The 9,728-nt window shown below is 32.8% G+C and overlaps 1 long non-coding RNA gene across 1 annotated transcript; it reads left to right on the top strand.

Moving 5' to 3' along the window:
• Window positions 1-2,956: 2,956 nt before the first annotated feature.
• LOC112421187 (uncharacterized) lies at window positions 2,957-3,815 on the top strand. Its single transcript, XR_003011331.2, has 2 exons — window positions 2,957-3,072; window positions 3,172-3,815. It is a non-coding gene; the product is annotated as an uncharacterized lncRNA (long non-coding RNA).
• The last annotated feature ends 5,913 nt before the right edge of the window (window positions 3,816-9,728 follow it).

Below are 9,728 nucleotides of genomic sequence, written 5' to 3'. Positions count from 1 at the left end.
ACTCTATTAATTTTTTTAAATTATACCGTTTGATCTATTTTTAAAAAAAAGGATCGTTGGATCATGAATGTCCATTTTATCTTCCGGTAAATGAACAACATATAATTAACTTTTTCTTTCTTCATCTTATTCCCTCAACTTCTTCGTCATCTTCATCATCACATTCATAAACACCATCACCATCATCTTCATTAACATACCCAGAAACATCAACCACCACCAACAACTTCATTTTCCCCTCTTTTTCCCCTCATTCTTCTATATAACCAAAGAGAAAAACGTAGAAAGGAAAACCCATAACACTTTCATCTTCATCGTATTACCACCGTCCTCCTTAATCAAATTTTGCCATATATTGTTAATCATTGTCCACCCTACCTCTACAAATAACTATGAACTCATTCCTTCCAAATCCACCACAACCAATCTTTAATATCTTCAATATCAGATCCAAACTCAACCCATTTCAAACCAAAATCAACAAAATTTTAGAAGAAAATCCACATAACAAAAATCACCAAATTGCTCAATTTAATTCTAGAACAACATAAAATAACAAAAAGATCAAAACTTTAAAAAGAAAAATAGAAAAAACACACAGCAGGGAAACATGGATCGAGCTTCTTCTTCATGGTAATAGAAATTGGGAGAAAAAGTTGAGAGAGATCAGAAGTAGAAGAAGGAGAGTAATTGAAGGTGAAATCGAAAGTTTGGAAGAGAAAAATTGCTTCTAAGGCAAACGCAATGAAATCAAAGGAACCGATTTTCAGATCCAAAGGTATATAACACACTTCATCATTTCTGAGATTCGTTCAAAGCAATGTGTGAGAAAGGTTTCTGAGAGTAACATGTTGGTTACAAATGATAATGGGTGAAAAAAATAAACAAGTATGTTGTTGTTGTTCAAGTTTGTATAATTGATGTATGATTATTCTTGAAAGAAAGGGTCAAATGATGTGGGGGTTGGAGAGAAGCGAAGAAGAAGTGTTGGATTATCTGGGTTTTTTTTCTGGGTATAATTGATGAAGTTGTACGAGGATTATGAAGAAGAAGAAGGAATATGAATAAAGGGAAAATTAATTAGATGTTTTTTGTTCACCATAAGATAAAGTGGATCTTCATGATCTAACAATCCTCTTTTTTAAAATTAGATCGGGCGGTATAAATTAAAAATATTAATAGAGTCTATGGTGAACCACTTTTAAGGTTCGTCCACCATAGACATTTGAAGTTAAAGTTAACAACCATTGATTTATTTGAATAACGGAAACAAACATAAGGGACCAAAACGTTGACTTTACGAGACATATGACCAAAATAAAAACTGAAAATTAATTAGGGGACTAATGGACCAATTAAGCCTTAAAATTATGTGGTATATTTTTAATTAAATCTAATTATTTGATAAAATAATTACCCAAAAATCTTTAACTCTCTCATTAAACCCATCAAATTAGCGGACAAACTCACTATTCTGTATGCGCTTAAGAACAAAACACGGAATCTTTATTATTATTATTATTATTATTATTGTTGTTGTTGTTGTCAATGTTGTCTTATATTGAACTAAAAGGCCTCTATTTCAATTCCATAAGCTTTTTCTTTGCTGCCATATTCTACTAAAATTCAACTCTTGTTGCTTTCTAATTGTTAATATTTTGGTTTAAATGCACTTTTGATCCCCTTATTTTAACTTAATTGAAATTTTAATCCTCCTATTTTTAAGACCCTATTTTTATCACAGGGGTGATTTAGGGTCAATAAATCAATTGAGTGATGTAAAGAGATAAACTTGACTTATCGATTAGACATATTAATATTAATTTAAAAATTTATTAATGAGTTCTTACAACTTCCAAAAGCTAATTTAATTGAAGCTAAAAAAAAAATATCATATAATTATTGTGTTGAACTATAGTTTGTTTCTTTAAATTCCGCTTACAATTTTTTTTTTAAATGCTTTTGTTTTAATTGAAAAATCATATGGGTATTACTTACAATTTTCACATTGACAAGTTATAACTGCAAACTAAAATTTACTCAACAAAAACAAATACTCAATGATACTTTTATTTAGGGTTAAATATGTTTCTGGTCCCTATAAAATTGGAAACTTCTAAGTTTAGTCCTTACTTAATTTTAATAGATTTTTTAGTCCCTACAAAAAAAAAATTACTTCAAATTTTAGTCCCTTTTAAAACAAAGTTTGTTTAATTATCCTTAAACTCTTAAATTTTTGAACGATTTTTTTGAGATATGTTTAGAACACTATGAAAGGTTCATTTTCTAAAATTTAGATTTTTTTAACATGAAACGAATTAAATATGAATTTTTTAAAACGGCAAAAGTTAAAGATTAAATTAACAAAATTGGGACGTAAAAGTCAAATTTTGCGACAATTTTTTGCAGAGGAACTTTTAGTAATGTTCTTAACACGTCTGCAGAAAACTATTCAAAAACTCAAGAGTTTAAACATAAATTAAACAAATTTGAATTGAGGAGGGACTAATATTAAGTGTAGAAATTTTTTTAGGGACTAAAAGAACTATTAAAATTAAGTAAGGACTAAACTTATAAGGTATCAATTTTATAGGGACCAAAAATATATTTAACCCTTTTATTTATAATAAATTGTTTGTTACATCTTCAATGTGTTATATATAAAACTAGTTGTTTTCATCATTCATCATATTGGTTCTTCTTTAGGATTTTATCTTTTTGGATAGACTAAAACATAAATAAAAACTATAATGAACTTTTATGACTGTCAAAGATTTTTATTAGCGGTGTTTGTTAAGGTTAAGTAATCAATGGAGTGATATAAAGAGATAAACTTGACTTATTGATTAGACATATTAGCATTAATTTAAAATTTTATTAATGACTTCTTGCAACTTCCAAGAGCTAATTTAATTGAAGCTAATAAAACAAGAATTTTTTTTGTTATATATAAAGGGATCTAACTTTTTTATGTTTATATCATGCAAAGGAGGACAAATATGGCTCAAATTCTCTTTTATGTTTGTGCTTTTATCATCCTTTTTTCTCCATTAATTGCTCAACGTATAGTGGGTATGTCACTTTTCACACCATTTTTTTATTTTAATTTATATTATTCACAAAATTTTATCACCTTATAGTAAAATTCTTTTTCCTTATTTGACATTGCAGTAACAGATCCAAACTGTACTTTTGACACTGATTGTGACCATGATGTAACAGCTATTGCTACGCATTGCGATAAAGGGACCTGTGTGACGTATTTCAGTGATGACCCTGAGCCCTAAGTCTCTCTCTCTCTCTCTCTCTCTCCCCTCTCTCTGTGTGTGTGTGTGTGTCTTGCATCTGCAACCATCCATAACCCTAAGTACTCAACTTCATCTATCACCAAAGGTAGTTGGTTTAGCCGTAAATTTGATCAGAAATCACCCATTTTAATCATTTTGTTTTCTTTTTTATTTAAATATGTGATCTTTTAATATATTTAGTTATTTTTGTGATTTCTTCATCTTAGTGTGATGTTCGCCGTCTTGGTGTGGTTTTGTTTTGTTTTCTCGTCGTCTTGTTGTGGTGTTAGATTACTTCAGATTGTCAAATCAATTTCGATCAAGTGCAGATCCAATCAATGTCTATTCCTGAGATATGGCTTCAGATTAGCTTCGATCAAGTACATTTTCATTACAAATTCTGAGATATGGCTATTCCAAACAACCGAATATAGTCATATTTGTAGGCTTATGTATTTTACCATTTTAGGTTATGAACATGAATGTTATGAGTTTGTTCGCAAATTTATCATTTTTGTTTTTAGTGAATTTGTATTGTATCGACGTACTCTAACAATTTGAATAAAAAAAACGTTGTCCCTTTTTAGTAAAAAAAGTACCGCAATAAAAAAAGCCAAACAAAAATATCGTTGCATAATTATAGCTAACTTAATAGATAAAGACATTATCTGATTATGTAGATTAATTATCTATTCTATTTTTACTTTTAATATTTTTTACTAGTAAATTTAGTATGTATTTATAAAGTTATTCAAACAAACTAAACCTAAAACAATGTTATGTTTTTGTGAGTATAACTCCGTTGACAGAAACATTAAGATATAAAAGGGTCAGAGTTTGAATTTTAAATTCCCCACTTATTTAACTTAAGGGGTGAATTTTTAGCCATTAGACCAATTGATCAAAGAATAAAATAATAATCTGTTATACTCATGAAATAACGCTACAATACATATCTGATATATGCAATTTAAATATCTAATATATTTATAATACATAACATATGCCACTGGTTTTACCAAAAAAAAAATTATAATTTCACTAAAGAAAGCTAATATTATTATTTTAATTATTTTCGAAAAAAATAGTATTTTAATATAATGTATCATCTATTTTTTTTGCTTTTGATATAACTAGAAAAATACTCGTTCTTTTTTTTTTTTTTTTTAGGCAAGAAACCAAAATATAATAAATAAAAATAAAGAGATACAGAGACTGGGGGGACATTAGGCCTGATCCAGGTACAATCTAAATGGGAATAATACAATATAATACAACCCAGGTAGCCCTTCCCTAAATAATCCTAACAGAAAGAGCACTCCTCACGAACGCAACCCAGCGTGCCCGCGTACGAACACGAAACCAGATTAAAAAAAAAATAAAAAATATGAAGAGTGTACATCCATAGAATTAAATAAGGTTTAGAGGCGAATGGATCGACCGCCAACACGGTATCAAGATCCACGTACCAACAACCCCCTTAACAAAGCAGCAGGTATAATAGTTTTTTCGAGCTTAACAGTCCGATAACAATCACATTGACCGAGATGGATAACAGGTCAGAACTGGAGAGGACGTAATCCTGAAGACTTGAAGCCTGCAGATCTCAACAGACCTGGAACATCAGAGAGTCAAGCACAAGAGCACAAAATCAACGGATTGCAAAGAACCCAAACAACCCTTTCGGGTTAAAAGAACCAAACCCTTTCGGGTTTACGAAACCAAAACAAGGCCATAACAACCACCACCCGAAGTCTCTGATCTGAAACACATAAGCAAACAATACGAAAAAGCAAAAAAAAACCATACAGAAAACAGCAAGAAACCAACAACAGAGACAAGATCAACGGAGAAAACCTCCGACGAGCCAGCCAAAACAGAACAAGAGGAGACGACGCTGCCACCAGCTCACCACCGCAGCGGCGCCATCAACAAAACAAACGGAATCCTATCTATGGTGCTACACAAACAAACACTACCGGAACAACCAAGTGATAGGTGGTGAGGACCGACCCAAGCAAAACAAGCGCCGATCTGAAAGTAGGACCACCTCCAAAGCAAACGCCGCCGCTCAAAAGGAACCAGAGGAAGCTTGAAGCAACATCAAACGACCGGAAAGGGTGGTGTGGAGAAGAAAGATTCTCATCGCACCACCACACAGTTTCTACATCCTGTTGTTATGATTTGGATGAAAGGAGGTAGGCGGTGGAAAAGTTTGTTTAGAGAGATGACAGAGGAAGTAAAAGTTCAAATTTTCAGCTAAAATACTCGTTCTATTATGCGGGTTTGTTGAATATATAGTTGGTATAGTAAAATATAGAATGAATAACATGATTGACTGGTTTAACAATACGATTCACATTGCACAACATAAGTAATACAAGACATGTTTTTCATCGAACAGATATGCACTTTTAACGTAAATGAATAGAATGATTATGGTCATCGTAATTTCGTTTTGAATACGTACACTGAATTATCAGGATTAGTTTTTACAACTTTGAAGCAGATTTGATCTTATGGTTCAAATATTGTCTTTTTTTTATGAATTCATGGCAGATATTTATCCTATGTTTCTTTTTAAAAAAATTATTAAATATAAATATTTGTCTTTTGTTTTTATGTGTGTGTGTGAGTGAGTGTATGTCCGCGCACCAGAGAAAGGTATAAGAAAAAGAGCAGCCACATGAAAGGAGAAGAGTAGAAGGAGAGAGCACTAGTCAAGGAGAAGAAAACCATAAACCTCCAATCCTTGAAGAATTCGGGGCAAGGGGAGAAACCTTTCATCATTGGGTTGTATATGGTGGAAAGGGAGAATTAAGGTTCATAAAACTTTCTTATTATTATATCTATGAATTCTGCAAAGTAGTGATGAAGATAAGATTAAAAGGGAGAAAAGTGAGGAAACTAGGGTTTTGATCAATGGATTGAATCATGTAAAAAAGTTGTTAGACAAAAGGAATTGAATAGAGAATTAGTGTTGGGATGTTAGGGTAACCATAGGGTGTTAACTAGGGACGAATTGGGAGAGTTAAGGGTCAAAAACGGAGTTCGGAGAGGTCTAACATGTTAGACCGTTTTTTTAGTGTCGCAGACTCGTGCAACGGTGAGGGAAGACTGTGGGACTCTTCGGATATTTTAATTTTAAAAGTAGAATGAGTTCTATTTTTTTATCGGGTTAACTTGATTTCGTGACGAGCTACCAAAAATACGGTCCTAGTTTTTAGTGAGAGAAACTTCACCTTCTCTCTAAGTTCGCTTTCTATTTCACTCATCAAGGATGACTAATTTTAGGTCATTTTTTGACCTAGAATCACCCCTCTGCATATTTTTTCTCCTTTCTTTCAATCTAAATAAGTGTTTTCCACTCATCGAGCACAACTTCAAACAAGGCGCCCTCAAATATTCCAAGACCGCCATGCAACAACACCAAGGACAACAAACTCCGAGAACAAGTCAATTTATGTCATAAAGACAATAATGACTTGGGGGGTCAACTGTTTCAGACTGAAAAAAGCCCAATGACAAGTGGCCTTATCAGCCAAATCCCAAAAACACTCAAGGCCGAAAAGGGTATAGGTGCCTGCAAGACTCCGTGCGGATCACCGCACAAGCGCCCGTCTCAGTCTAATCCTCGTTGGCCATCACATCTCTATATAACTGCCTCTGGGGATTGCACTGCGTCTCACGGAGAAGGTTAGAGACTTTTGTGCCTAATATATGGGTGATTTAGCATCACTCACAAGGTACGTTTTCCATTCACACATTTTTCGCACATAACAACATCTCGCAAATAGTCTAAAGCGTTGGAATGCTAACATAGACTTGAGCATTGGAATGCTAATGTGTCTAAAGACACAATTCTTCTTCGTCGTGGAAGCTCAACCTCCTCCACGTCTGAGCACCGTAAACCACCACTTCATGTCTTTGATCTTCACCAAACATATCACTTTGTATTTTTTATTTTTTTATGGACAATTGACCTTCACCGAACAGATCATGCCGGAGCCCATATGTCACAATTTTGAAAATTTATCAAAGCTTTTGTTTTATTAGATGTAGTAAAGGTCATACTTCAATATTAATAATTCATATTTCATTCTTAATCTTGATGATATATGCAAAGAGAATACTTTTAAAGCAATATTTATAAGTATCAATAAACAAATCCCTTAATTATCTGACGAACTAACTCTTAACTAATTCCTAATTGACTAATTAAAACTAACATAATTACCTTAACACTCTTTCAGAAGAAAAACAAAATTATTATCTTAACATTGTAAGGATTATCATTCACCACCAACTTGAATTACAAATATCTAAGCAAAATCAATATATTTTCTTTTAACAAGAAAATGCGTGTAGTAAATCCAATAGCTAAAGTAGCTAAATAGAAAACCAGCATTGTGCAAAAACCCATTGATTTCTTTACTGGGTCCATGGATTGCAATTAGGCCACATGCAATTTCGATTCTAAGCTTGATGTACAATGTATTGCCCATTTCTTGTCTTCCTTGTCTGAAACCAGAAACATCTCCAATCTTTCCGAAAATTACGGAAAATATAGTAGAGAAGAGTGCAACATTATCAAAATCTGCCTTTTGTTTTTCTTCTACTGATTCAGAATTTGATACTGGAAGTAAGGGAAAAAAAACTTCTCCAGTTTTGATAGGTCCTCCTTTATTGGAAACATCGACGCCATTTCAATATCCGATTCACTTACGAAAGTGGCAAAAATAAAATTAGAAATCACTTAAATGATATAAGTTATTGCTGGGGCCCAATTAATAATTATAAAATGGTTGACGTGTGCGATCGAGACCCATTTAAACACTCAAATGAGGTGTTGTGGATGGTCTTAGAAGATTATGTCGTAGTTCATTGAATTTGCACTATTTCCCCCTAATTTCCAGGGTTTTAGAGTTCCAAGATCATGTTTCCAAATTTTTGTTTGATTTTGCTCCAGAATTGCGTTGGATACTGCACCTTTTTTACATGCACATCTTTTAGACTTCGCATGTTACACGGGCGGTGGGGTTTAGTATGGAAAAGGGGAATTGTTTCCCACCATGAGAATTTTTTTTTCAACCATTAGATTAAAGATGAGTATGAATTTTATCATGGACTGCCTACATCATATTTTTTTCCTTTCTCTTTTACACTCTTTTTTTTTCGTCCAGATCTTGATTTTTATTTCATTGGATGAAATTTTTGTCCATCGCCGGTGTAAATTAAATATGACCATTTCTCAATCTACCCCATGTACCTCAATCATGTGAAAAATACACTACCATGAATGTTAATCGCTGTGTTATATAAGCCTCTCATGGATGCTTCTTTCAATGCTTTTAATTCTTCAAATTATTACATTATTTTGGCTCCACCGAAATTCAGTTTTTCAGTTAGGTTCTTTTCTGCTGAATCCTCAAGTGGTGATGACAATAATGAAGACGACAGTGATGATGTTCATGATAAGAATAGTAATCAGTTACATCTAAGGGATGATCATTTTGTCAAAGATGTTAACACCATTTTGGATATAATTAACGAATAGGGTTCGCCGACAATCCAACACCGAAATCCATCGCCGGCGAGTGAACCTTTGGTATTATCGTCAGAAACAATTGGCCGGATTTAGGTGTTGGAGCGAAGAAGGAAGGAATATCGGAGTGGAGGAGTAACAGGAGCATGAATTGGAGGTTTTGCTGATAAACTGATCAGAGATGGAGATCGCTGGTGAAGATTGTATTTCCGGGGATGATGATGATGTCCGGATATTGACCTTTCCCAATTTTTTTTATTGATCAATTAAAATAAATTCCAGATTTGAACAAAAATAAAAGTGTAAAAGAGAAAGGGAAAAAAATATGGTGTGAACAGTCCATGATAAAATTCATACTCCTCTTTAATCTAATGGTTGAAAAAAACTTTCCCATGGTGGAAAACAACTTCCCCTTCCAATGCTAAACCTCACCTACACGGGCAAGTTAAACAAACAAAAACAATAGTCCTAGATTTAGGCTGCTCTTCCTTGGTCTTTACTCTCTTCGCTCGTAAATATAAGCAAGAAAAAATCAAAAAAGTCGATTTATCAAGCTCAACTTTTAAACGAGATACATCTCTTTTGGTTGACTTTTTGTTTATATTTGAGAACACAGTTGAACCATTTAATGATACTGAATAATTGTTGATTGTTCTTAAACCTTATTATTTGCAAATGTCTGGTATTATTGTTAAAATGGGATGTTCCAATAGCATTTTTCTTTGAAGATGTAGAAGAAAACCGCATGACTGTACATAATAGATTGTCAAATTCGCAACTTAAATTTCAAAATTCATAATTTTACGACTTTACTCAATACTCACCTTCATCGATCCAAATTCATGGTAGAATCTTAAAACAGGAAAAGAAAAATCCCAATAAAATCGCATAAAATC

The sequence above is a fragment of the Medicago truncatula genome, chromosome 4 (genome assembly GCF_003473485.1).
Source record: "Medicago truncatula cultivar Jemalong A17 chromosome 4, MtrunA17r5.0-ANR, whole genome shotgun sequence".
In the NCBI taxonomy this organism is placed as follows: Eukaryota; Viridiplantae; Streptophyta; class Magnoliopsida; order Fabales; family Fabaceae; genus Medicago; species Medicago truncatula.
This window is presented reverse-complemented; position numbering and strand designations above follow the sequence as displayed.